Source organism: Pinus tabuliformis, chromosome 4_2 (assembly GCF_031772625.1).
Source record: "Pinus tabuliformis cultivar Carrire ecotype Pingquan chromosome 4_2, CPIR1, whole genome shotgun sequence".
Lineage (NCBI taxonomy): Eukaryota > Viridiplantae > Streptophyta > Pinopsida > Pinales > Pinaceae > Pinus > Pinus tabuliformis.
In genome coordinates, this window is record NC_142304.1 from 884,948,681 (window position 1) to 884,974,616 (window position 25,936).

A 25,936-nucleotide genomic window follows, 5' to 3' on the forward strand; every position below is an offset into this window, starting at 1 on the left:
GCGGCATACACGGCTTCCTATGGATAAAGGATATAGCCTATTGTGGTCTCCCAATATATACTTGAAGGTACGTGGGAGCACAAGTCTGTACTGGCACTTGTCGTCTCCAAGAGGAGGAATCACCCAACCAACAGTGAAAGCGACAGTTACCAGGCTTTACGACGCCAGAATACGTCTCTAGCCTAGACTTCTAGATGTTGTGCGTTAGGTTCCAAAGCGTTTTTAGGTTCATTAAATTTATTTTACAGTTGATCTTTCTTAAGAAATTTGCCTTTCAATTTCACCACGTGATGTAGATGTACAATTCCTAAAATGTAATCTAAGATGATAAACAATCGTTTAATCTTCTTTTTGCAATGAAAATCCTAGCTACTAAAGAAAGAGAGACGGTATTCTTTCAACATAGAGTAGAGAGCACACACTAGATGCACTGTCCTAAATCAAACCAACAAGCAGTCTAAATGCAAATGCACATGCATGTATTTGTTTTCAACTTTCTTAATGTGTGAATGACAAGAAGAATGCTAAGTACAAATCTGAATTATCTTTTCTAAGCGACAGTACTAACAGATTTCTCTTCAAAAACGAAAGGAAGATAATGACGACACTTTACTATTTCGAATTGAAAACTGCTTTCGACACTTGAAAAACTACTAATTCAAATCAAATACAAGAGTAATTGTATAATCGACCATCAAGAACAATATAATTCCTTTATTTGACTGAAAACGACACTTGCGACACTTTCAAATCAAAAGATGACAGTTCGACTATGCTACTACTTTGCAAAAGAGAACTGAAAATGGTGGAAAATACATAAAAAATTCACAGTTCTTTGCACAATGGAGGTGGAATGATGGAAAGGAAGGGGGTTTCCACAATGGTATACTGATCACAGACAACAAAACTCCAGAATAGAGCTTAAAAGAGTGAAGAAAAAACCAAAACCTGGAGGCAAAATTAACCTTTTTATATCATCGCACCTGCAACAGAGGGAAACAGGAATGCATCCCACCTACTGCACATGGGAAGTGCGATGCATCCAGATTTCCTTGAAGAGAGGGTGCGATGGTACCGGGATGAGACTTTACTTGGCTCTTGGTCACAGTTTGCAACTCAATTCATGGATTTAGGCCAAGAAAATGATGTACAATAAATAGAAATCACAGGGGCTGATCTAATGAGGTTACTAGAGCCACCACTAGGGTAGTTAGAAGGTTTGCAAGTCAATTGTTCAGTTTATAAACAAAACCCGAAGATAGACTGAACTAGCACTGATCTACTTTGCACTTGCATAGCAAATGCAGTTCGAAGGCTAGCTGGCTTGACTTCAGGCTCCGTCTGTAAGTTTATAAAACAAACAAATATAGACAAACAAACAATCTATTCGCTCCCCAGCGGAGTCGCCATTTTGTTATCGAGAAATCTAGTGTCCACTCGGATCTTCTAGTCCCACTAAGACTGGTAGCTATCTTAGAAACAAACAAACTAAAACCACTTTCATTTTCCTTTATGAAAAGTAGATAAGAGTGGAATGAAGGACACCAACCTCAGTGTTGCGCAGTTCCTTGCTTGATTCCTCTCCTTTCTGACAGATCCTTGCCGCTTCTCCTTCGTCTACCCAGCTTCAAAGAGCACCTGTGGAATCAAAGCATCATAATACTATCGAAGAATAGAGATCTACAATCATAAACAATATAGGACCAGATATATATTGACCACACAAATGCATATATCATCAAACATACAAGAATGTGGAGGAAAACTTGAATAGATTTATTAATAATCAAGAATAGCAAAGAGGATTGCAAACAATTGTTCTGACCCAGCATCATCCTCCAGCATGAAAGCCCTTCTTTCACCTCATGAAAAGCTTAGATCACCCAACACTATGATATTCCAACAAGAAACCAATAGCACTTCCTTACAAGATACAAAATTCCGGCCTCTAGATCTCTGGGATGAGGGATCCATATATAGATGATTGCAGGGGATGAGTCAACTTCTGGGATTTGATTAGTGTCCTCTCTCTGATTGTTCTTGATTCCACTTGGAGATTGATGATCTCTTACTCATCCCTGGGCGAATTCAGAGAGGCAAGTGTCACGGGAGAAGTTTTTGGAAGATTCCATGATCATCCACCTCGCAAACTGTCTTTGCCATTTGTCCACTCTCGCCCATCGCACCCCATAGAAGGGATTTTCAGTATGCATCACACCTCCCGTGTGCATTTATGTGGGATGCATCGCACTTTGACCATGGAGCAGGTAAGATGGTCCAGTTTTGACCAGTTCTGAGCAGTTTTTCATGGAGAACTTCTGGGAGATGATGTAATCAGCTGACCTTGTTCTTTTAGGGGATGGAACAACACGTTTAGGGACTTAGGAGCCCTTGGTTTATGGACATGTTTGATTTGGGTTGCAGTGCTCAAAAATGTCTATAACAAGGTGTTCTTTCTGCAGATGTAACCTGACTTTGTTGCCAACTGAAGCTTGTGTGGTACCCCTGTGGGTGAGGAGAAGTTGTTCCTATGTTTTATCATGATTGTATTCCTTTGTTGCTGCTACTGCGTGGAGGAACCCTTCGCGGGAGTCATGGATGTGGTGATGATCTACCCCTTACTTTGGGAGTGAACCAGACAGAAAATAAAGTTCCTAGTCTTTGAGATGAGCTTGCTGCCTTTCTTGGCAGTGATCAAAGAGGTGACAGTAGGTGGGGCTACCTCCAGTATCCTGTATAATGAATTATTCAAAGAAATAATGACAGCATGAGGCCTTGAATCATACACAACATGTCACCTCCACAAGTATGGTTGGCCAAGTAGGACATCACAAACATCGAAATGTGTAACATCACACAATACCTCATCTGTGAAGGGCTTGATGCTATAGGGAAAGCGACACTGCTGGGGAACTTTGAGATCTCGTCCTTCATGAAGCCACCCAATACTATACAACTGCGGGTGTGGTGTAGTCAGTAGGCCCAACCGCTTCACAACCTCCACTAAAATAAGGTTCTTTTGGCTACCACTGTCGATAATGAATTGTAGTGGCGAACCCTCACCCACATCTGTGAGTGGAAAAGACATTCCCCCTCCTCTGGATCTTTAGGTTCATTCTTCTGGATCTTGGGGGTGGAAACAGTGGCACTGGGATCTACATCAATGATCTACTTCCCTTTGCCATTCCCCTTGTCGAGTTCTAGCTCAGCATCGGAACATGCATCTGATTTGGAAGCCTTCAACTCGACCACCAGCGACTGCTTGGTCTGACACTCACTTGTGTTGTGAGTGGGGCTCTTGTGGAACTCACACCACTTTCCTGTGTCCTTCTTTGACTTTTTGGTGTTGCTCTTTTCTTGTGGCTTCGACGGGTAGTCTTGGTCACCCCACCTTGGCTTTGTCCTTTGGTCTTCGGATTCGCAAATCCAAAGTCTCGCTTCTTCTGTTTGAAATTTTGCTCGATTTTGACAACGTATTGGTACGTCATGTCGAGCGAGGATATTTTCAGGAACTCCATCCCTTCCTGAATGTATCTATGTAGGCAGCCACGGTATTTGAGTACCAGATGCAAATCAGAATCTTTGCTACCCAACTATGTGCGAAGGGTATGAAAAATGTTGGTGAACTCTGGCACATCTTGGTCCATTCCCTGTTGCAGCGTGGTCCGCTTTATGTATTTGTCCTCATAGCTTTTGACAGGGTAGTACTGATCCTTGATGGCATCCTGAAATGAATCTCAAGTGGGTGCGGCTGAAAATAGTGAGCCCGTGCTTTCATCCTTCTGCTCGCAGTAGGTTTCCCACTAGTCCTTAACGTGGGGGGCTGCTTTAAGAAGAGCGAAAATAATCTTTTCCTGACTCAAAAATTCATGAACAGAAAAATACCCATCTAGCAAATTTAACCATTTATCTACAACATCTGCATCTATTTGACCCTCAAAGATGGGGATTTCAAAATTAACTTGTACTTTAAAGGGTGTGGCATTTCCAGAGTAGCTATTGGAAGCCGATGTGTCGCCTCTGGGTAGCCGCTAAAGGATCTGCACAAAGCTATCCATCATCACGTTCCTTCTCCGCTTGAGGGCTTCTTCGAGCAAGATTTTGATAGGATATCCTATCCCCTTGTCTTTCTTCTCATCCACCATGGGAGGTCGTTGGGATTTGCGAAGTTGGTCCTGCAAAGGTACGACCAGTTCAAGCCCTAACTCCTTATATCCTGACCTCGTTGGGGACATGCAAAGAAAAATAGAGAAAAAGTAGACCGCTTTGATACCACTGATCCAGATTTAAATAGGAACGCAAAAAATTACAGAGATAACCATAAACAAAAAGATGCAACAGAAATAATACTTCATTTCATTAATGTAAAATACTGAGATATGCCTACAAACAGACAAAGGAAATAAATAGCTAGGGTGATGGTAGCTTATCTCTGAGAATAAATGTGGTGGCTACATGCCTCTGAATTGTGTTACGATGAGGCTCGAAGGCCTATTTATTGTTGAGAAATAATTTAAAACCCTTCACATCCCAAAACCTAACCCTAGAAGATGAAACACCAAAATGTGGGCCCCGTTTGGGTAAATTGGTACCTCAATTTCCCGGGGTCGTAACTTTGGCATACGATCTCTGTTTGATGCATACAATAGCTCGTTGGAAAGATCTATCCAAGCACTAAAACTTTGGGAAGCGAAACATCAGTCCATGGACTTAATTTGCCCCCAAATTTTCCAAAAAATGCCATTTAGGTCCTCAAAATGGCTCTGGAAGTTCAGGACTCAAAAAACTGCAAAAAATAGTAAATTGTGCTACAAATAAGGAAACTGAAAAGCCAAAAGAGACAGTTGTGGGGGTCCAAGTGGGATAGGTGGGTGGCCACTAACATCCACCTGGATCATTCCTCCCCCCTTAGGAAGCAATGGTCCTTATTGCATTGAGTTCCTCCATATGTTGAAATTGGTCCCTGATGCGTTGTTCTACAATATCGAATGTGTCCAGTAATGGTGAGAAGCATGGTCGAGGGTGGTACACATTGAACACTTGGTGCAGGTGAAGGAATGGAGGAATGTTGTGCTCCAAAGCATTATTTCCCACAAACTTAGTAATGGTGTAAGGACCATGTCGGCATGGTCGAAGCTTCTGATGGGCTCTTGTAAGGTGTTCTTTCTGCAGATGCAACTAGACTTTGTTGCCCACCTAAAGCTTGTGTGGTACCCTTGTGGGTGAGGAGAAGTTGTTCCTGTGTTCTGTCATGACCGTATTCCTTTTCTGTTGCTGTTGCGTGGAGGAACCCTTCGCGGGAGTCATGGATATGATGACGATCTTCCCCTTACTTTGGGAGCGAACCAGACAGAAAATAAATTTCCTAGTCTGTGAGATGAGCTTGCTACCTTTCTTGGTAGTGATCAAAGAGGTGGAAGTAGGTGGGGCTACCTCCGGTATCCTGTATAATGAATTATTCAAAGAAATAATGACAGCATGAGGCCTTGACTCATACACAGCGTGTCGCCTCCACAAGTATGGCTTGCCTAATATTACATCACAAACATCCAGAGGTGCAACATCACACAATACCTCGTATGTGAAGGGATTGATGCTGTAGGGAAGGTGGCAATGCTGGCGAACTTTGAGATCTCGTCCTCCATGAAGCCACCCAATGTTGCACGGCTGTGGGTGTGGTGTAGTCGGTAGGCCCAACCACTTCACAACCTCTGCTGAAATAAGGTTCTTTTAGCTACTACTGTCAATAATGAATTGCAGCAGCAAACCCTTCACCCACATTTGTGAGTGGAAAAGACGTTCACCCTCCTCTGGATCTTCAGGTTCATTCTATGGATATTGGCGGTGGCAACAGTGGTGCTAGGATCTACATCAATGATTTGCTTCCCTTTTCCATTCCCCTTTTTGGGTTCTGGCTCAGGATTGGAACATGCATCTGATTCGGAAGCCTTCAACTCGGCTACCAATGGCTACTTGGTCCGACACTCACTTGTGTTGTGAGTGGGGCTCTTGTGGAACTCACACCACTTTCCTATGTCCTTCTTCAACTTTGTGGTGTTTCTCTTTTCTTGTGGCTTCAACGAGTTGTCTTGGGTCACCCCGCCTTGGCTTTGTCCTTTAGTCTTCAAATTCACAGATCCAAAGTCTCGCTTCTTCTATTTGAACTTTTGCTCGATTTTAACAGCATATCGGTACGCCGTGTTGAGTGAGGAGATGTTCAGGAACTCCATCTCTTCCTCTATGTATCTATGTAGGCAGCCGCGGTATTTGAGTACCAGATGCAAATCAGAATCTTTGATACCCAACTGTGTGCAAAGGGTATGAAAAATGTTGGTGAACTCTGGCACATCTTGGTCCCTTTCTTGTCGCAGCGTTGTCCACTTTATGTATTTGTCCTCGTAGCTTTTGATAGGGTAGTACTGCTCCTTGATGGCATCCCGAAATGAATCCCAAGTGGGTGCAGCTGAAAATAGTGAGCCTGTGCTTTCATCCTTCTGCTTGCAGTAGGTTTCCCACCAGTCCTTGATGTGGGGGGCTACTTTGAGAAGAGCAAAAATAATATTTTCCTGACTCAAAAATTCATGAATAGAAATATACCCATCTAGCATATTTAACCATTTATCTATGACATCTGCGTCTATTTGACCCTCAAAGATGGGGATTTCAAAATTAACTTGTACCTTAAAGGGTGTGGCGTTTCCAGAGTAGCTGTTGGAAGCCGATGCGTCGCCTCTGGGTAGCCGCTGAAGGATCTGCGCAAAGCTATCCATCATCACGTTCCTTTACTACTCGAGGGCTACTTCAAGCAAGATTTTGTTAGGATCTCATGCCCCCTCATCTTTCTTCTCATCCACCATGGGAGGTCATCGGGATTTGCGAGGTTGGTCCTGCAAAGGTTCGACTAGTTCAAGCCCTATCTCCTTATATCCCAACCTCGTTGGGGACACACAAAGAAAAACAGAGAAAAAGCAGACCACTCTGATACCACTGATCTGGATTTAAATAGGAACGCAAAAAATTACAGAGATAACCATAAATACAAAGATGCAGTGGAAATAATACTTCATTTCATTAATGTAAAACACTGAGATATGCTTACAAACAGACAATGGAAATAAACAACTAGGGCGATGGTAGCTTATCTCTGAGAAGAGATGTGGTGGCTACATGCCTCTGAGCTGTGTTACAATGAGGCACGAAGGCCTATTTATTGTTAAGAAACAATGTAAAACCCTTCACATCCCAAAACCTAACCCTAGAAGATGAAACGCCAAATTGTGGGCCCTGTTTGGGTAAATTGGTACCTCAATTTCCCGGGGTCATAACTTTGGCATACGATCTCCGTTTGACACGTACAATAGCTCGTTAGAAATATCTATTCAAGAAATACAACTTTGGGAAGGGAAACATTGATACATGGACCCATGTTGCCCCTAGATTACCCAAAAAAACATCATTTAGGGCCTCCAAACGGCTTTGGAAGTTCGGGACCCGAAAAACTGCTAAAAATAGTAAATTGTGCTACAAATAAGGAAACTAAAAATCTGAAAGAGATAGTTGCGGGGATCCAAGTGGGATAGGTGGGTGGCCACCAACATCCACCTGGATCATTCCTCTCCCCTTAGGAAGCAATGGTCCCCATTGCATTGAGTTCCTCCATCTGCTGAACTTGCTCCCTGGTAAGCTGTTCTGCAATCTTAGATATGTCTAGTAATGGTGAGAAGCGTGGTTGAGGGTAGTACACATTGAACACTTGGTGTAGGCGAAGGAACGGAGGAATATTTTTCTCCAAAGCATTATTTCCCATAGCCTTAGTAATGGTGTAAGGACCATGGCGGCATAGTCAGAGCTTCTGATGGGCTCTTGTAAAGCATTCTTTCTGCAGATGCACCTAGACTTTGTTGCCCACCTAAAGCTTGTGTGGTACTCCTATGGGTGAGGAGAAGTTGTTCCTATGTTCTGTCATTACCGTGTTCCTTTGCTGCTACTGCTGCATGGAGGAACCCTTCATGGGAGTCGTGGATGTGGTGACGATCTTCTCCTTACTTTGGGAGCGAACCAGACAGAAAATAAATTTCCTAGTCTATGAGATGAGCTTGCTGCCTTTCTTGGCAGTGATCAAAGAGGTGGCAGTAGGTGGGGCTACCTCTGGTATCCTGTATAATGAATTATTCAAAGAAATAATGACAACACGAGGCCTTGACTCATACACAGCATGTCGCCTCCACAAGTATGGCTGGCCTAATAGTACATCACAAACATCTAGAGGTGCAATATAACACAATACCTCGTCTGTGAAGGGCTTGATGCTATAGGGAAGGCGGCAATGCTGGAAAAATTTAAGATCTCGTCCTTCATGAAGCCACCCAATACTGTATGGCTGCAGGTGTGGTGTAGTCAAAGGCCCAACTACTTCACGACCTCTACTGAGAGAAGGTTCTTTTGGCTACCACTGTCGACAATGAATTGTAGCAGTGAACCCTTCACCCACATCTGTGAGTGGAAAAGAGATTTCCCTCATCTGCATCTTCGGGTTCATTCTTATGGATCTTGGCGGTGGCAACAGTGGTGCTGGGATCTGCATCAATGATCTACTTCCCTTTGCCATTCCCCTTGTTGGGTTCTGGCTTAGGGTTGGAACATGCATTTGATTCGAAAGCCTTCAACTCGGCCACCAGCGACTGCTTGGTCCGACACTCACTTGTGTTGTGAGTGGGGCTCTTGTGGAACTCACACCACTTTCCTGTGTCCTTCTTCGACTTTGTGGTGTTGTTCTTTTCTTGTAGCTTTAACGGGTTGTCTCGGGTCACCCCACCTTGGCTTTGTCCTTTGGTCTTCGGATTTGCAGATCCAAAGTCTCACTTCTTCTGTTTAAACTTTTTCTCGATTTTGATAGCATATCAGTACGCCGTGTCGAGCGAGGAGATGTTCAGGAACTCCATCTCTTCCTAGATGTATCTATGTAGGCAGCCGCGGTATTTGAGTACCATATGCAAATCAGAATCTTTGATACCCAACTATGTACGAAGGGTATGAAAAATGTTGGTGAACTCTGGCACATCTTGGTCCCTTCCTTGTCGCAGCATGGTCCACTTTATGTATTTGTCCTCATTGCTTTTGATAGGGTAGTATTGCTCCTTGATGGCATCCCGAAATGAATCCCAAGTGGGCACGACTGAAAATAGTGAGCTTGTGGTTTCATCCTTCTTCTCATAGTAGGTTTCCCACTGGTCCTTGACGTGGGGGGCTGCTTTGAGAAGAGCAAAAATAATATTTTCCTGACTCAAAAATTCATGAAGAAAAAAATACCCATCTAGCAGATTTAACCATTTATCTACGAAATTTGTGTCTATTTGACCCTCAAAGATGGGGATTTAAAAATTAACTTGTACCTTAAAGGGTGTGGTGTTTCCAAAGTAGCTGTTGGAAGTTGATGTGTCACCTTTGTGTAGCCACTGAAGGATCTGCGTAAAGCTATCCATCATCACATTCCTTTGCCGCTCGAGGGATTCTTCGAGCAAGATTTTGATAGGATCTCCTGCCCCCTCATCTTTCTTCTCATCCACCATGGGAGTTCGTCAGGATTTGCGAGGCTGGTCCTGCAAAGGTTCGACCAGCTCAAGCCCTAACTCCTTATATCCCGACCTCGTTGGGGACATGCATAGAAAAATAGAGAAAAAGCAAACCGCTCTGATACCACTGATCCATATTTAAACAGGAACTTAACAAATTATAAAGATAACCATAAACACAAAGATGCAGCAGAAATAATACTTCATTTCATTAATGTAAAATACTGAGATATGCTTACAAACATGCAATGGAAATAAACAACTAGGGCGATGGTAGCTTATCTCTAAGAAGAGATGTGGTGGCTACATGCCTTTGAACTATGTTACAATGAGGCTTGAAGGCCTATTTATTGTTGAGAAACAATGTAACACCCTTCACTTCCCAAAACCTAACCCTAGAAGATGAAACGCCAAATTGTGGGCCCCGTTTGGGTAAATTGGTACCTCAATTTCCCGGGGTTGTAACTTTGGCATACGATCTCCATTTGATGCGTACAATAGCTCATTAGAAAGATCTATCCGATCACTACAACTTTGGGAAGGGAATCACTACAAATTTGGGAAGGGCAAGACCCATATTGCCCCCAAATTTCCCAAAAAACGTCATTTAGGGCCTCAAAATGGCTATGGAAGTTTAGGACCTGAAAAACTACTAAAGATAGTAAATTGTGCTACAAATAAGGAAACTGAAAAACTGAAAGAGACAGTTGTTGGGGTCCAAGTGGTATAGGTGGGTGGCCACCAAAATCCACCTGGATCATCCTCTTTTCCCAGTCTCTTTTAATTTCCATGCCCAAAATATAGTTTGCAGCACCAAGATCTTTCATGTCGAATTTGGAGGACAATTGGGTCTTCAAATCCTGGATAATTTCTTTGTCATTTCCAACTAGCAACATATCATTCACATACAAGACCAGATAAATAACATGGTCACCAATTAATTTAAAATACACATAGTGATCTTCTTTGCTTCTGGTGAAGCCAAGTCCCTATATAAATGTATCAAATTTCCGATTCCACATCCTTGGTGACTGTTTTAAGCCATACAGGGACTTCTTTAACTTGCATACCATTTCTTTCTTACCCTTCAACGCAAAGCCTTCAGGTTGATTCATGTAGATATCCTCTTCTAGACCCCCATGAAGAAATTTTATCTTCACATCCATATGTTCTACCTCAAAATCAAAAGCAACAACAACAGATAAAAGTAATTTAATAGAAGTTACCTTCGCAACAGGAGAAAAAATATCACTAAAATCAATTTCCGACACCTGGGAATAACCTTTTGCTATCAACCAAGCTTTGTATTTCTCCACCTTTCCTTATGCATTTGTCTTCTTCTTGAACACCCATTTGCTGACAATGGGTTTCCTTCCAGCCGGCAACTCCACCAGATCCCAAGCCTTATTTTTATGCAAAGATGTCATTTCATCAACCATGGCCTCTTCCCAGCATTTGCCATCCTCTGAATATACTGCTTCCTTCACAGTTCTAGGATCATCATCAATAACAGATAAAGTAAAATTTGAAAAGAAAGCAGATGGACTATACCTTTCTGGTTGCCTTCTTTCTCGAACTGATCTTCTCACACCCGGAGTTTGTGGCTCTTCATCTTTTGATTCCTCCTTTGTTATAGAGTCTGATTCTTCCTCCTTAAGCTCAAACTCTATCTTCTTAGGTTCCTTTGTTTGGACTTCTTGTTTAATAACATCTTTTACCTCTCTGAACACCACATCTCAGCTGTACACAACCTTCCTTGTTACTAGGTTCCAAAGCTTATAACCATTTAAACCATCCTTATACCCAATAAAGATGCACTTTTTAGATTTACTATCCAACTTGGTTTGTTTCTCCTTTGGAACATTTACATATGCATCACATCCAAATACCATCAGATGTGAAAGAGAGAGTTTATTACCAGTCCATACCTCTTGTGGAGTCTTATCCTCCAACACTAATGAAGGTGATCTATTGACCAGGTAACATGTTGTCTCAACCGCCTCTGCCCATAATTCCTGTCCTAACTTGACACCACTGAGCATGCTTCTTTGCCTTTCCATCAATGTCATTCATCCTTTCTGCAACTCCATTTTCCTCAGGTGTGTATGGAGTAGTCTTCTGTCATGCTATACCACACTTCTTACATAATTCTTCAAATTCCTTACAGCAAAACTCTCCACCATTATCTGTCCTCATAACCTTTATCTTCTTCTCAGTCTGGTTTTCCACCAGAGCCTTAAATTCTTTAAACCTGGCAAAGACTTCAGATTTCTTCTTAAGGAAATATATCCATATATTCCTTTATAATTCATATATAAATTATACATAGTACACAGACTTACCCAGTGATGGAACCTTCACAGATCCAAACATATCACTGTGCACAAGTTCTAATATCGATTTCGCCCTCTTACCACTAGAGGGGAAACTCACCCGATTCTGCTTCCAATATACACAATTTTCATAGAAATCAAAATCTAGAGAGTTATTACTTATACCTTCTACCATACCTTTACCATGAAGTATTCGAAGGCCCTTCTCTCCAATATGTCCAAGCCTTTGATGCAACAACATGGTTTTTCTCTAGAGACCACTAGATTTTCTGCTCCACTTTCAGGAACCACATAACTATTGCACCCATCAATAACAGTGCTACCTTGCAGCTTGTACAGAGTTCCAATCCGAACTCCCCGCATCAATACCAGTGCTCCTCGAACCATCTTGTAGGTATCCTTCTCGAACACTATTTTTACACTTGCATCATCCAACTTGCTTACAGAAATCAAATTTTTGGCTAATACAGGAATATTCAGAATACCCGGAAGTGTTCTAACCCTTCCACCTTGCAACTTCAACTGTACTTTTCATGACCAATTATTATAGCCTTCCTATCATCCCCTAAGAAGACATCACTACCATTGTATTTTTCATACTTGCAGAACCACTCTCTATGGGGAGTGAAGTGAAAGGATGCACCTGAGTCAATCAACCATGCCTCATGATCTACATGTGTACTTGAAGAAGCCAAGTACACATCCCCACCTTCATTTGAGGTGGTTTTTACCTTTGCAGAAGGAGCATCATCAGATCCCTTTCCTTTATCAGGAGCTTTAGATTTACAATCCCTTTTGTAGTGCCCTTCCTTTCCACATTTCAAGCACACCACCTTTACACGTTTTCTTGGAGATTTAGATCTCCCACTGGATGACTTATTTTTGTTTTTGTTCTGGGACCGTCCTCGTATATTTTTCCGTCTCATCTCCTCCATTAGCAAGGATGAGACGATTTCATCAAACTGCAAGGTAGTTGTATTGCTACCTATTGCAATAACCATACTATCCCACGAATCTGGTAGAGAACACAACAAATTGATCGACTTATCTTCATCTAAAATTTTAATATCAATAGATAATAACTGACTTACCATAGTATTAAATGCGTTCAGATGCTCTATCACTGAGTCTCCATATTTCATCCTCAGGTTATACAACTTTTTTCCGCAGGAACAGTTTATTCACCAAAGACTTAGATCAATACAAAATCCCTAACTTGTCCCACAAAGCCTTCGTCGTAGCTTCCCCTGATACATTCAACAATACTGAATCTAAGACACACAATCAGATTGTGCTCTTTTCCTTCCGATCCAACTTCTTCCATTCTTCATCGAACACTCCCGTTGGTTTAGTACCTAGATCTACCACGATCCATTGATCTTATCCACCAACAGATCATCCATCTTGAGTTTCCATAACTCAAAACTCTAACCATTAAATTTCTCGATCTCTATCTTTCCACTGCTCACCATCTTTTTTCATCACAAGAATCGATCCCGCAGATCTCCCACTGAACAAGGTATACCACAGGCCTGAGCGAAACCTCTCAGCAACAAAGGCATCCCCTTGAAGCCAAAACAACTCTGATACCAAATGTATGTTTTAACCCTGTACAAAAATTACCTACATACGAATTCTAAAACACAGAAAATAAACAATGCGAGAGCATAACACATATACACAGAGATTTTCCCCTTGATCCCAAAACCAGGACTACTAGCTTGATTTTTCATTATGTTCCTTTCAATGATACAATACATATTTATACATGTTGAAGCATCCAATACCATGGACCGAAAACCATCGCATCCAAAACCATGTGCGAAAATCATGCACAAAACCATAGGTAGGTCTGCCCAACCTAATATAGGGTCCAAAAAACAAAATTTTCTGGGGTGCTGCCCTGGACCCCATGGAAGGGGGTTACTGGCACACCTCAAACCCCCTATGACTCCCCTGCTATGCAATCGGCGCAACAAAGGGGGGGATCTGCCCCCCTTCTAATCCCTCGGTTAACTACATGGGCTAGTTGTGGAAAGAATATAACACAACCCAACAATAACCACTCAAGCAGAACCATCGAGAGAAGGTAGGAAAAGGACCAGAGAAGCTATGATAATTGTGAAGGATGTGAGGGAGAATGTGGGTGCTCCTTCAAATCAATGCAAACAAAGAGGGTCACCAGATCAGTACACTAGCTACATGGCTCTAATGACTAAGCTAATAGACAACTGAGGCATCCTCTTACGAGGAAGAAATAGAAAATCCTATATGGCTTGATGTAATGGTGGAGGAGTACAAATCCATTGTAAACAATAGTGTTTGGGAAGTGGTCCCAAGACCAACAAATAAATGAGTTGTGGGTTTGAGATGGATCTTCAAGGTGAATCATGCATCAAATGAAAGCATAGAAAAGTACAAGGCCAAATTTGTGGCAAAGGGGTACTCTCAGGATGAGGGGATTGATTATGAGGAGACCTTTGCTCCTGTAGCAAGGTACTCATCCATCAGATCAATCCTTACTTTGGCTACATAAATGGGGTTGAAGATCCACCAAATGGATGTGAAAACAACATTCCTCAATGGAGTTATTGAGAAGTATGTGTATATCGAGCAACCAAAAGGCTTTAAGACTTTTGATCGAGAGTCTCATGTGTGCATACTCAAGTGAGCCTTGTGCGGTCTCAAGCAAGAATCTTCGTGCTTGGTACACCAACATCGATATCTATCTCACCAGTTTGGGCTTCACAAAAAGTGAAGTGGATGCAAACCTCTAACATATTTTGGTAGAAGGTAAATTGTTGATTATTGTCTTATATGTTGATGAGTTTATTTTTACTGGTGATAAGTAGTTGATTAGATCTTGCAAGAGAGTTTGAAATGTACATGGGTCGCATGCACTACCTCCTTGGATTGGAAGTATGGCAAGGTGATTTAGCATTTTTTGTCTCTCAAGGAAAGTATGCCAATGAGATACTTCAAAAGTTCCACATGGATAGATGAAAAAGCATGGAAGCACCTAGACTAGCGACCAACTAGAGGAAAGAGGATGCCGCTTTAGGTGAGGAAGTGGATACTAATATTTATCGACAATTGGTGGGTTCACTCATGTATCTTGTGAAAACATAACCATATATGTGCTATGAAATCAACCAGCTAAGCCTAGCTATGGTTAGGCCAACCAAACTATTTTGGAGAGAAACTAAGCCTATTCTACAGTACCTTAGAGGCACTGCCTAGTTTGGACTATGGTACAGACGGATAAAGGGAGTGAAGCTATATGGCTTCACAAATGCATATTGGGTTGGGAGTTCATAAGACTGAAAGAGTACATTGTGTGGAATTTTTAGTGTTGGGTTCGCAACGGTTTCTTGGTACAATAGGAAGCAAAGATCTATGGCATTCAACTCAGCAAAAGCAGAATGCATGATTGCAAGTCAAGCAACATGTGAGGCAATCTACATGAGAATATATTTGTTGGATTCTTTGGTTATATGATGGATCCAACTGTGATTTACTATGATAATTAGAGTTGCATCAAACTCTCTAAAAATCCTATTTTTCATGATTGATCCCAGCATATTTATATCTTGTATCACCATTTACGGGATTTTGTGTAGAGGCAGATTATGTTGTTGCAGTACATTCCGACGAAGGAAAAACATGTTGATATTTTGACAAAGGCCTTGTCAAGGGGGAAGTTCGAGTTCCAGAGATGTAGGATAGGGTTGGTTGATAACCCCTTTCTTTCTAAGAGGGAGTGTTGAAAATTCAACAAAAAACTATCAAATTGACTTTTCCTTGGACAAACGAGAGAAAATTCGAATTTCTATTTTAACATAAATCTTGGAGGTAGTTAACTTGAGGTCACATGGAACTTGTCACTCAGTTAACTGAGTTAATTCAAGTTGGGAATTTTAAGTTCAGTTTGTTAGAGCCTAGATTTGTCTCAGGCTAAAAAGACAAGGTTCTAGGTCCACATCAAACCACGCTCAGCCTCGTAGCTAGCCCTATGAGGACAAGAGAGGGCTCTCTCTGGGTCAATCTCGGCAAAAGGTAATCGATGAGGCTTGAGATGACTATATTTGCAATTAATATTAGGCTAGGTATGAAATACAAGGAGTTTGAGGTTGATTTTTGAGGCTTTTTTTTGAATCAAAGGGAAAGGCAATTTTGGGTGCGGGGATGAGACACAGTTTTTGCAGAGGTCTACTTGGGGCAAGGTAGGCGATTGTCTTGATGCTTTTAAAGAGAATGAATGGCTAGATCTAACTGGTGATAAGCTAAGGAGAGCAACTCCTTAAACAGATGAAAACATGGAAAATCAAACAAATTCAAAGGCAGAGCATAACAATCTATGGATTCTACCTTAACACTTCATTTGTTCAATTACAGAAGATGAGAGAAGGAAAATGATACACATAACAACTTACAATTACTGAAAGAAGCACACCATCAACACATAAAGCCACATGGAACCCAAACAGTGCTTCAAAACCCTGGTCTTTCCTTTGCCAAAAATGCAGAAGTGAGTGGACAATAGGGTGTCAAGCTTTTCCCAAGAGTCCAACCATGAAAATGACTTAGAAATTACATAATATAGGCAAGCCAACCTCTTCCCTTGCCTCTAGGGTCGATCTCATCATTCTAGGAGCTGTTTCAACCAATTCTAAACAAAGCACTACAATCTAGGCAGTCAAAACAACTTACCTCTATAAGATAGGAAACTGATTCATTCATTAAATTTTCACTCTTTGGTGAATGAATCTTCTAGAACAAGTAACTAAGTGCCAAAATTATATCATGTTCAGTCAATTACATCAAGATAAGTCAAAAATTACATCACAAAGCAAAACTAGTCAAACTGGCCGAATTTCTGAGCTGAAAGATGAAAATTTGGGCAAAAAATCTATATGCATCGCGTTGATTTCTATATGCATTGCACTACTTTGCTGCTGATTTTGAGGCACTTTCAGGAGTCCAAATTGAGCTCAGGTTGGCTTGTTGGAAATCCCTGCCTGTCTACTTTCCAAACCAAGTGGAATTTTCCAATTTGGTGTCCATTTGCCCCTCCAAACGTGCATTCTCCCAAGACTGCTTCCTATGTGTCAAAATAGGGGCAGTGAGGTCATTTTTTGCATGTTTTTTGACCTTTTGGGGACCCAGAACTTGCCCAAATTTCTTGTCCAAGTACCAAAATTCATGGTTTTGCATGAAAAATCCAAAACTGCAAGCCAGTTGTGATTTGGAGCTCCCAATCCTAAGCGTCGCGCAAGGTGCGCGGCGCATAGGGAGAAGGCGCGGCGCACAGGGAGATGGTGCGGCGCATATAGCCTGTACATGGCGTTTTTTGCAGGAGACATTTGGAGGCCTTTATAGTGTCAAAATTGGGTGAGGGATAGCTTGTTGGAAAGGTCTTTGAGTCTACTTTCCAACCCAACTGGAAGTTTTCAATTTGGAGTTAATTTGCCCTGTCAAAAGTCAAATCTCCCAAGACTGGTCAAAATGTGCCAAATGAGGCTGCCTCAAGGCAGAGTGCTATTGCAGGCAACTTTTGAATGCCTTCCTCAACTCCAAATTGAGCTCATGATAGCTCATTGGAAAGATATTTGTGTCTAGTTATCCTTTGACTCATCCAGAAAGTCATTTGGCCAACCAAGCTAGGAGAACAATTGATTTTCCCAAGGTAACTTTAGAGGTGCATTCAATTCTCCTGAGGCAACGATATTTTTGACATTTCTCTAAAACCATGACACTTGTGTAAAAAGTGAAAGAGGTTTTTCTTTCGGGACCTATTTTGGACAAAAACCTCTCTCCATTTTTCAAAATTCATCTTTGATTGCTCAGAAACATCATTTGAGTAAAACCTACCCCGATGTGTGGAACAAGAGGTTTGTCGAAATGAAGCGAAATGAAGGGGATAGGGAGCTTCTAAATTCTTGAGGAAATTTTGGGAAGTAGGGAGGGATGTTAGGAAGTAGGGGAAAGTGGAATCTCAGAAATTGAGTGAGGGGAAGGGGTCCAAAAGGGCAAAACACAGGCCCAACCTAGAAAATTGCCAAGTTATAGCAAGAAACTAGGGTTTGCGTGAAAATGAGGAATTTGGGGGATCTCAGTGATGGGAAGCATTTGATAAGGTACTTTAAGGATATTGGAAGGTGTATGAACATCAAGATACAAGTTTGGCTAATGATTTGACCATCCAAGAGAAATTGCCTTCAAAACCCTAGGAGAGGGAAATGACCTTACCTAGACGCAACTGAAGCATGAACAAGGTGTAAAATGACCCAATGGAACCTGACATGATGATGAAAACCTTCTGAATGATGATAGACTCAGTTGAATAGTGACATAGACTAACATTTGGGCAACTTTGAAAGGAGTGAAAGCAAACCCTAGACCTAATGCCTAGTGACCAAATTTTGCTTGAAGACTCACTGAAATGACAAAATTTGACCTTGACACTCTGAGACCACTTTGTAAGAGCATATTTGATCATTGGAGGAAGGCTGGAAAGATAGAAACTAACACAGTTCAACATGATTGATCGCTAATTTGTAGCAATCTATTTTAGTTAAATTGAGTTATTGTCAGTTAAACTAGTTTTAACTGTCAAAAGAACTAGTGAAGGTCAAGTTGTGGAAGTAGAACTTCAACCACACTTAGTGATAAACCAGTTAACTGATCAATATCCCAAAAAAAATTTGCATGCAAAGAAAACTAGTTACCAAGTTGAGATTGAGATTTCAAGGAAGTGTACTATTACTTGTAGACTATTCCATGTGTACCAGTGGTGCATGCAGTCAAAGGAAGGACCTAGAAGAATTGCGCAATTCAATAGAGGTAATTTCCTAAATAATAGGGGTTAATTTCCTTGAGGAAAAACACAAGGAAATAGGAGCTTGGAAGGCTTGAAAATTAGCTAAGTGTTGGCCATAGTCAGTCAGTCAAGCAGATGGATAGAGTATATACTTGCAGGTTGTGCTCAGGCTTGAGTAAGCATGTGCATTTCATCTTTATTATCTGATTAATGCAATAGAGATAAGAAGGGCTTTTGAGTTGTTCCTTTCCCCTAGATAAATCTATGTGCATGTGTGATGTTTTCTTTTTCATGTCTATGATTTGTGTTCTAGATGGTGAATTAACTTCTGCAAATCAGTAGAGTAGCTTCGAGTCTTGTGATTTAGTAAATTTCATGAGTAGTTTCGAATATACACGTTAATTTCTACGACACACAACCAAAGGGAAAATTTTTAATCCACACAATAGGAAATAAGATTAGATGGTAGCAATTTCCAATAGTCCACCATCCCCAATGTAGTCATACAAAAAGAAGACAACAATATTCTAGAAAGATTTTATTTTCATAGGAAACCAATTCTCTCAAATTTAATTTTTGAAAGAATATAATGGGACACACACATAAATATACATATACATATATGTGTGTGTTAGAAGCTAATATTTTTCTTAGTTCCAGAAAGTGAAGTTATTCTATCTTCAAAGGTTTCATACTCATTCTCAAAATGAAAACACCCATATTGTGAAACAAGAAAAAATAATTGTAGTACAGTCATGGGTATGGATCCAAACAATTACTCTAATGAGAATGATATTGATTTGAGTGATGACTACTTATTTTAATTCTTGTTCAACAACTTACCAATTTAATATCCACATATAGGAGACCTAGTGAGGATGCCCAATCAATTTGATTAGCTAGAAAAGTTCAATTGTATTTAATATTCACAACAAAAGGATGGTGATGGTAGTATTCACAATAGGAAGTTGTCTATGGGAATCAATTGAATATATATATAATTAGAGAGAGGGTTGTAGAAATTTTGAATAATATGACACATATTCACAGAGATTATCCTGATCATGTACTATTGCGGAATACATACACAATACATAAGCTCCTCTACGTTGATCATCAATTTACAGAAGCAGAAACATTCACAGGCGTACATAGAAGCATCAATCACACATATCAACACAGTATTTACCCGGAGAAAGCATCTCGCTAAAAACCCCAACTATCTATATATTATATTGATTGAATCATGTAACAATAGAAATTACAATGCTTATCACAAGCAATCCAATACCAGATCCACCTATTACACACAATACAGCTCAGATCTGATCTCCAAATCTATTCCACTGCTTGCCTACCTCTCCAGCTCAATACCTGCTCAAGAATTGATGAGAATGGCTTACCAAACTCGTATTTGACCTGCAAATAATCACTCACACTCTGTTGGACGTGAGCACAGGCTACAATTCTTGATATTGGTCAATTCATTCGCATACTCAATCCCTCTGATTGTGCAAATCATCATGCACAACTATAGTCACAACTGATAGCAATCTGATCCTCTAACACCTATCCCTGCTGAACTGAGCATGCACTGACATGCAACTGAGTTAACTGATGTATTCTATAGTTGCATTATGAGTTAATAACTTGTGAATTAATTAATAACTAATTCACCCAACTCATCTCTAGTCTATTGATCAGTTAGACTAAATACAACTAGTTTAACAAAGTTAAACTGAACACAACTCCATCAATTGCACCTCCAGTCCACTAAACTCAACTCACTTGAGTTCTAACTGAAGTCTTGCATGCAAATATTAGTCATCCCATAGGTAACCACGTATTTCCCTCTGGGATCTGCATGTACCACATCCGTAGCTCATCCTGAAGTGCTCCAAGAGAATAAGATCAAGTTTATAGTCCAAATATTATTATGAGACAATAATATTTGACTTTTCTATTGTTGACAGCCAGTCTAAAAATAGACTTTGATCACTCACACTATGATCACTCACACTGTGGTCACCCACACTGTGATCACTCACACTATGGTCACCCACACTGTGATCATCCATACTGTGACCAAAAATAGAACTTGCGCCATAATTTGCCTGTGGGCCCACTTAGTGAAGGCAACTCTTTTCACTAAGCTCCATCATCTTGTTGCAATCTCAACAAGCATTTCTTGTTGCACACTTTTCAACAAGGGTGATGTGAAAGATCAAGCACCTATAAAAAGTCTTAGAACTGTGAAATGTTTCCTTTTTTCTCTTTTTCATTCCCTAGTTTCTCCAACATGGTATTAGAGAGGATGGTTTGAGACCCAACCTATGATCTAGAGTATTTCATCTCCCATGTTTGTTTGAGTGAGATAGGATCTCCTTGTTCTTTCATTTTCCTCTGCCATATCAAATTTGAGGGAAGAAGAAAAGAGGATATAACAAAATTCTCAGAGCTCCATGATGCAACACTAGTGGATAAGGCTACCCTGAGAGAATTCAAACCGGTGGTCTAGAGGAAGAAATTGATTCCAATATTCCCAAACTATTCCAATACATATTCCCACCAACCCAAATGGGTAATGAAATGTGCTTACTCACCACTTCAACCCGATACGAAGGGTTTATCCCATTCCAACTATGGAATCTTGAATTTCCACAACTATATCCTTTTGAAGTTTCACCTAGGCACACTCTATTGAGTAGGATGGGTCTATTTATGATTGACTTTGGGTTTTACTTATAGATAGTATCATGGTTTAGATTGACAGATAAGTTTTATGGCTTCTAAGCAAGAACCTGTGATCTTAAACGACCACAATTATGGAATAAAAGCTCAAGATGGAATGACCAAGACCATGATCCTAGAATGGATGACCAAAAAAAGTTCATTCTCGACAGGAAGAAGGATGAGGTTGTGGAGAAACCCTCCCTCCACCTAAAATTTCACCTTAACTATAGTACCCTTATTCTTTGAATTGACCCCAAAACATTTCTGCAGAATTTTCAAGCTCTTAGTTTTAGGGATAATGCACAAAACCTCACGTTAATATTTCAAAATTTGAATTTCAGGAAAAATCAATTACAAAATAACTTCAAAGGCACAATTTTATTATAGAAAATTCCATTACATCTAAAAAATTTCACCACATCGACTCTTGTAGGTTCTAAAATAGAAATGGGAAAACCCTTGATGGTGTTTAGGTAAATTTTGAAAAAGAAAATACTGAAAAAGGCTAATACTGTTAGATTCAAAGTGTTGATGCTTCTTCTTTACATATAATCACCATTAAATTGTTTCTTAAATGGCGAGGAAGATGAAAATTTTTAACACAAAAACCAAGGGTTTGAATATGGAACCGAGACAAAACCCTTTGAATGACCTAATCCTTTATCATTCTAAAAGATCCTTGATCTTATTTATGAACTTAAATAACCTAAGATAATTATGGAAAGAAAAGAAGAAGAATATTGTCAAAATAAAGGGAAATTATAGAGGAGTGCTTACCACCATTTCTTGTATAATACTCCTCGATAATACTTTTCGATTGTTCTGGTGCTCCACTTATTTTTAACTGGGTGCTCTTGTGCTCCACTTGTTTTTAATATGATGCTCCCATGTTGTCGAATATAGTTGACACAATGGATTTTCATAGACACATACACACACACACATATAATATTAATATTTTAATATTTGAAATTTAGATAATTTATTTTATTTTATTTTGACATAGTCAAAATGTTAAACATTACAACATATCTTTGGTGATTTGTATTGGGACATTATCCAAGTCAATATTGGATCCCACTATGATAAATCATTGGGTTATATCACTTATATGCACCTCACAGGTATTCCTAAATGGGATTGAAGGCATCGTCTCCACTTTCATCTTTGAACACACCTTAGTGAGATTTGAACTTGGATGAGCAAGGGAAATTCCTTCTCCTTTATTTTTCACACCACATTATCATGTATGAAAAATGTTTGAAACATGTCATATTTGGTCAACCATGTTGAGACAATATCCAAGTTAAACTTTGGTGCTATGGTAATAAATTGTGGGGATATGCCCTTATGTATACCATGTTAACCCCTCACATCTAGGGGTTCTTAGAGGATATTTTTTCTTTGATGATCCACATCACAAACAATGGTCCTAATGATGACATTTAGGATTCTTCTAGACAATTTCCTACATATGCCTCTCGTATCATGCTTAGCTTGACACACATGATATACACTTGTCCATTGCTTCATATTAAATGTTAACACAATGTATTTGATGTGAAATTAGTGACCATGAGTTGAATTGGATAATGAATTATGATGCTTGGATGTTATTCCTTTTGCCTTATTTCACCTTGGTGGACATCATTAATCTCTTAGTCGAGTTCTCCAACTCTTTGGTAGAAGGGGTACTACTAGGGCACATTGATAGGGGTAACATGCCCATGTCCCTTACCATATATAACATTCTCCCTCGATCCCTTGTTTGTTTTGAACCATTAACCTATGACCTCTCAATAGAAAATTAAGGTGCTTTAACGATGGGTACTTGACCAATTAAGCTAACCCTTAGGGCTAAATACATACCATGATAATGACACTAAAAAATAATAAATAATTTCATATCCTTGACATTTATGTTATAATTTTGTCGTTTGATTGTTGAATTCTTTGTGTGAGTCATATTTGAGTCTCGAAAGCCTCACATACCACTAATGCATGCATCTAATATAACCATGTCAAATTTTAGTGCATACAAGCACAAACTTAAAAAAAAATATAAAAATAAATAAATAAATCAACATTGGCCCCATTCACAACCCCCTCTATGCATAGTCAATTAATTAAAGCATAATTTCCACTAATTGGTAAATTTCAAGTAAATTGAACATTTACATGACCCTAAGAGCATCTATAGAATTGAACCCATAACCTCTCAATAGCAAATTAAGGTGCTTAATTTAACGACAGGTACTAGTCAATTGAGCTAACCCTCGGGGCTAAATAAATACCATGATAAGGACACTAAATAATAATAAATAATTTCATCTCCTTCACATTTATGTTATAATTTTGTCATTTGATTGTTGAATTATTTGTGTGAGATGTATTTGAGTCTCGAAGCCCTCCCATACTGTCAATTCATGCATCTATTATAACCATGTCAAAATTTAGTGCATAGAAGCACAAACTAAAGAAAAATCAATGTTGGTCCCATTCATAACCCCCTTTGTGTGGGGTCAATTAATTAAAGCATAATTTCCATTGATAGGTAAATTTTAAGTGAATTGAACATTTACCTGACCTCGAGAGCATCGCGAGAATTGAACTCATGACCTCTTACTAGAAAATTTAATGACGAGTACTCGACCAATTGAGCTAACCCCCGGGGCTCAATACATACCATAATAAGGACACTAAAAATTATTAAATATTTCATCTCCTTGACATTTATGCTATAATTTTGTCGTTTGATTGTCAAATTCTTTGTGTGAGTAATATTTGAGTCTCGAAACCCTCCCATGTCAATAAAACATCCATATACTATAACCATGTCAAATTTCAATGCATACAAGCACAAACTAAAAAAAAATCAAAGTTGGACCCATTCATAACCCCCTATGTTTGTGGTCAATTAATTAAAGAATAATTTCCACTAATTGGTGAATGGAAAACCTTGAAAATTGTTAGACAAACAAAAGTTAAAATTGGAGGTGATTGTATAAACCTAACTGAGCTTCTCTTAGTTCCAAGAATAATATATTGTCTACTAAACAAGGCCAACCATGTGAAGGTGGAAGCTCATATGGCTCCTCCCCCCTGCACAACACTCTCAATTCCACAACACCCAATTTATCTACTATAAAATATTTGAAAGCAACATAGTAAGAATCAAGCATAGCTACAAAATAAGTAAACAATAATTTAAGGTAAATGAAAGAGAAGAAATAAATTTAAAACATGTAAATACATACTTCATACATTTCAACATTTTGGTATGATTAACCTTATTCTTCATCCAACTCAACATATATATTATCTGATTCAGAATTGATGTTGAAAGGTTTGGCCATATCAACATCATCATCAATGTCATCAATTATAATCATATTATCGTCTATATCATCATGATGAACTTTGTCTCCTACATTTGGTGACTTCTTCAAGTTCTTCATCTGACAATACAACGTCAATATCATCTTCATCTAGAAAATTGTCTTGAACATCTCCTTCAACTTCTTCAATGTCTTCATTTGACACATGAACTAACTGCTTCTCTACATAATCTTCTTATTCAATATCATCTTCTTTCATTGTATTATAATTCATTGGCCTTCCTCTTGGATAATATCTAGCATCATATAACCAACCCTCTCTACCTGGAACATCTAAGTAAAATACCTATTCAAATTAGCTTGGAAGAACATAGCGATATAATCTTGCACAAATGACCTTGTATTAACCATGGTAAATTTGTTATCATGCTAAATAATAGTTATATCAGGATCATGTTCATTCATTTGTAGCCTGTAGCATTTGACGTTGAAGAGAACTAATTTGAAGGATAAAATCAAGTATGTCATCCACATACCCATATTATCGATTTTCAAAGACTTGTGGATGTCTAGAGGAAACATTAGTGACCTAGAAGACTACATTTATCCCAAAATCAGAAATTTTCCTCTTTTTATCCAACTTTTTGAGGTGAAATTTACAGCCATTGTACCTTATAGCCTTGTGGTGTTTCAACTACAATATGTCGAACACATAAAAAGGAAATTGTCAACTAGTAAACATATTTATATAACTTGGAAAGTATCTGAAACACACACACACACACACACATGCATTCACATTAACAATTTATAAAATAACTTAATAAAATATTGCAGGGTGAAAATGCATGCTTGCTTGTTTATCTTTGAAACCATTTTCTAAATCAATTTCCCTTTGCGTAAGATTGGAATATTATGTACGACGAGCTTCTATAACTAATGTGGAGACCTCTTCCCATGATAACCTACCATCACGTAATATACATCTTTCAATCCATACATCCATTCAATCAAGATTGTTTACAATGTACATATGTAGTATGTCTCACTCTCAACCAACTATATCATAAAATCATAATTCACCAGTAAATATTGGTTACCATGGTCAACATTAATAATTTATTAAAGAATAAAAATTAA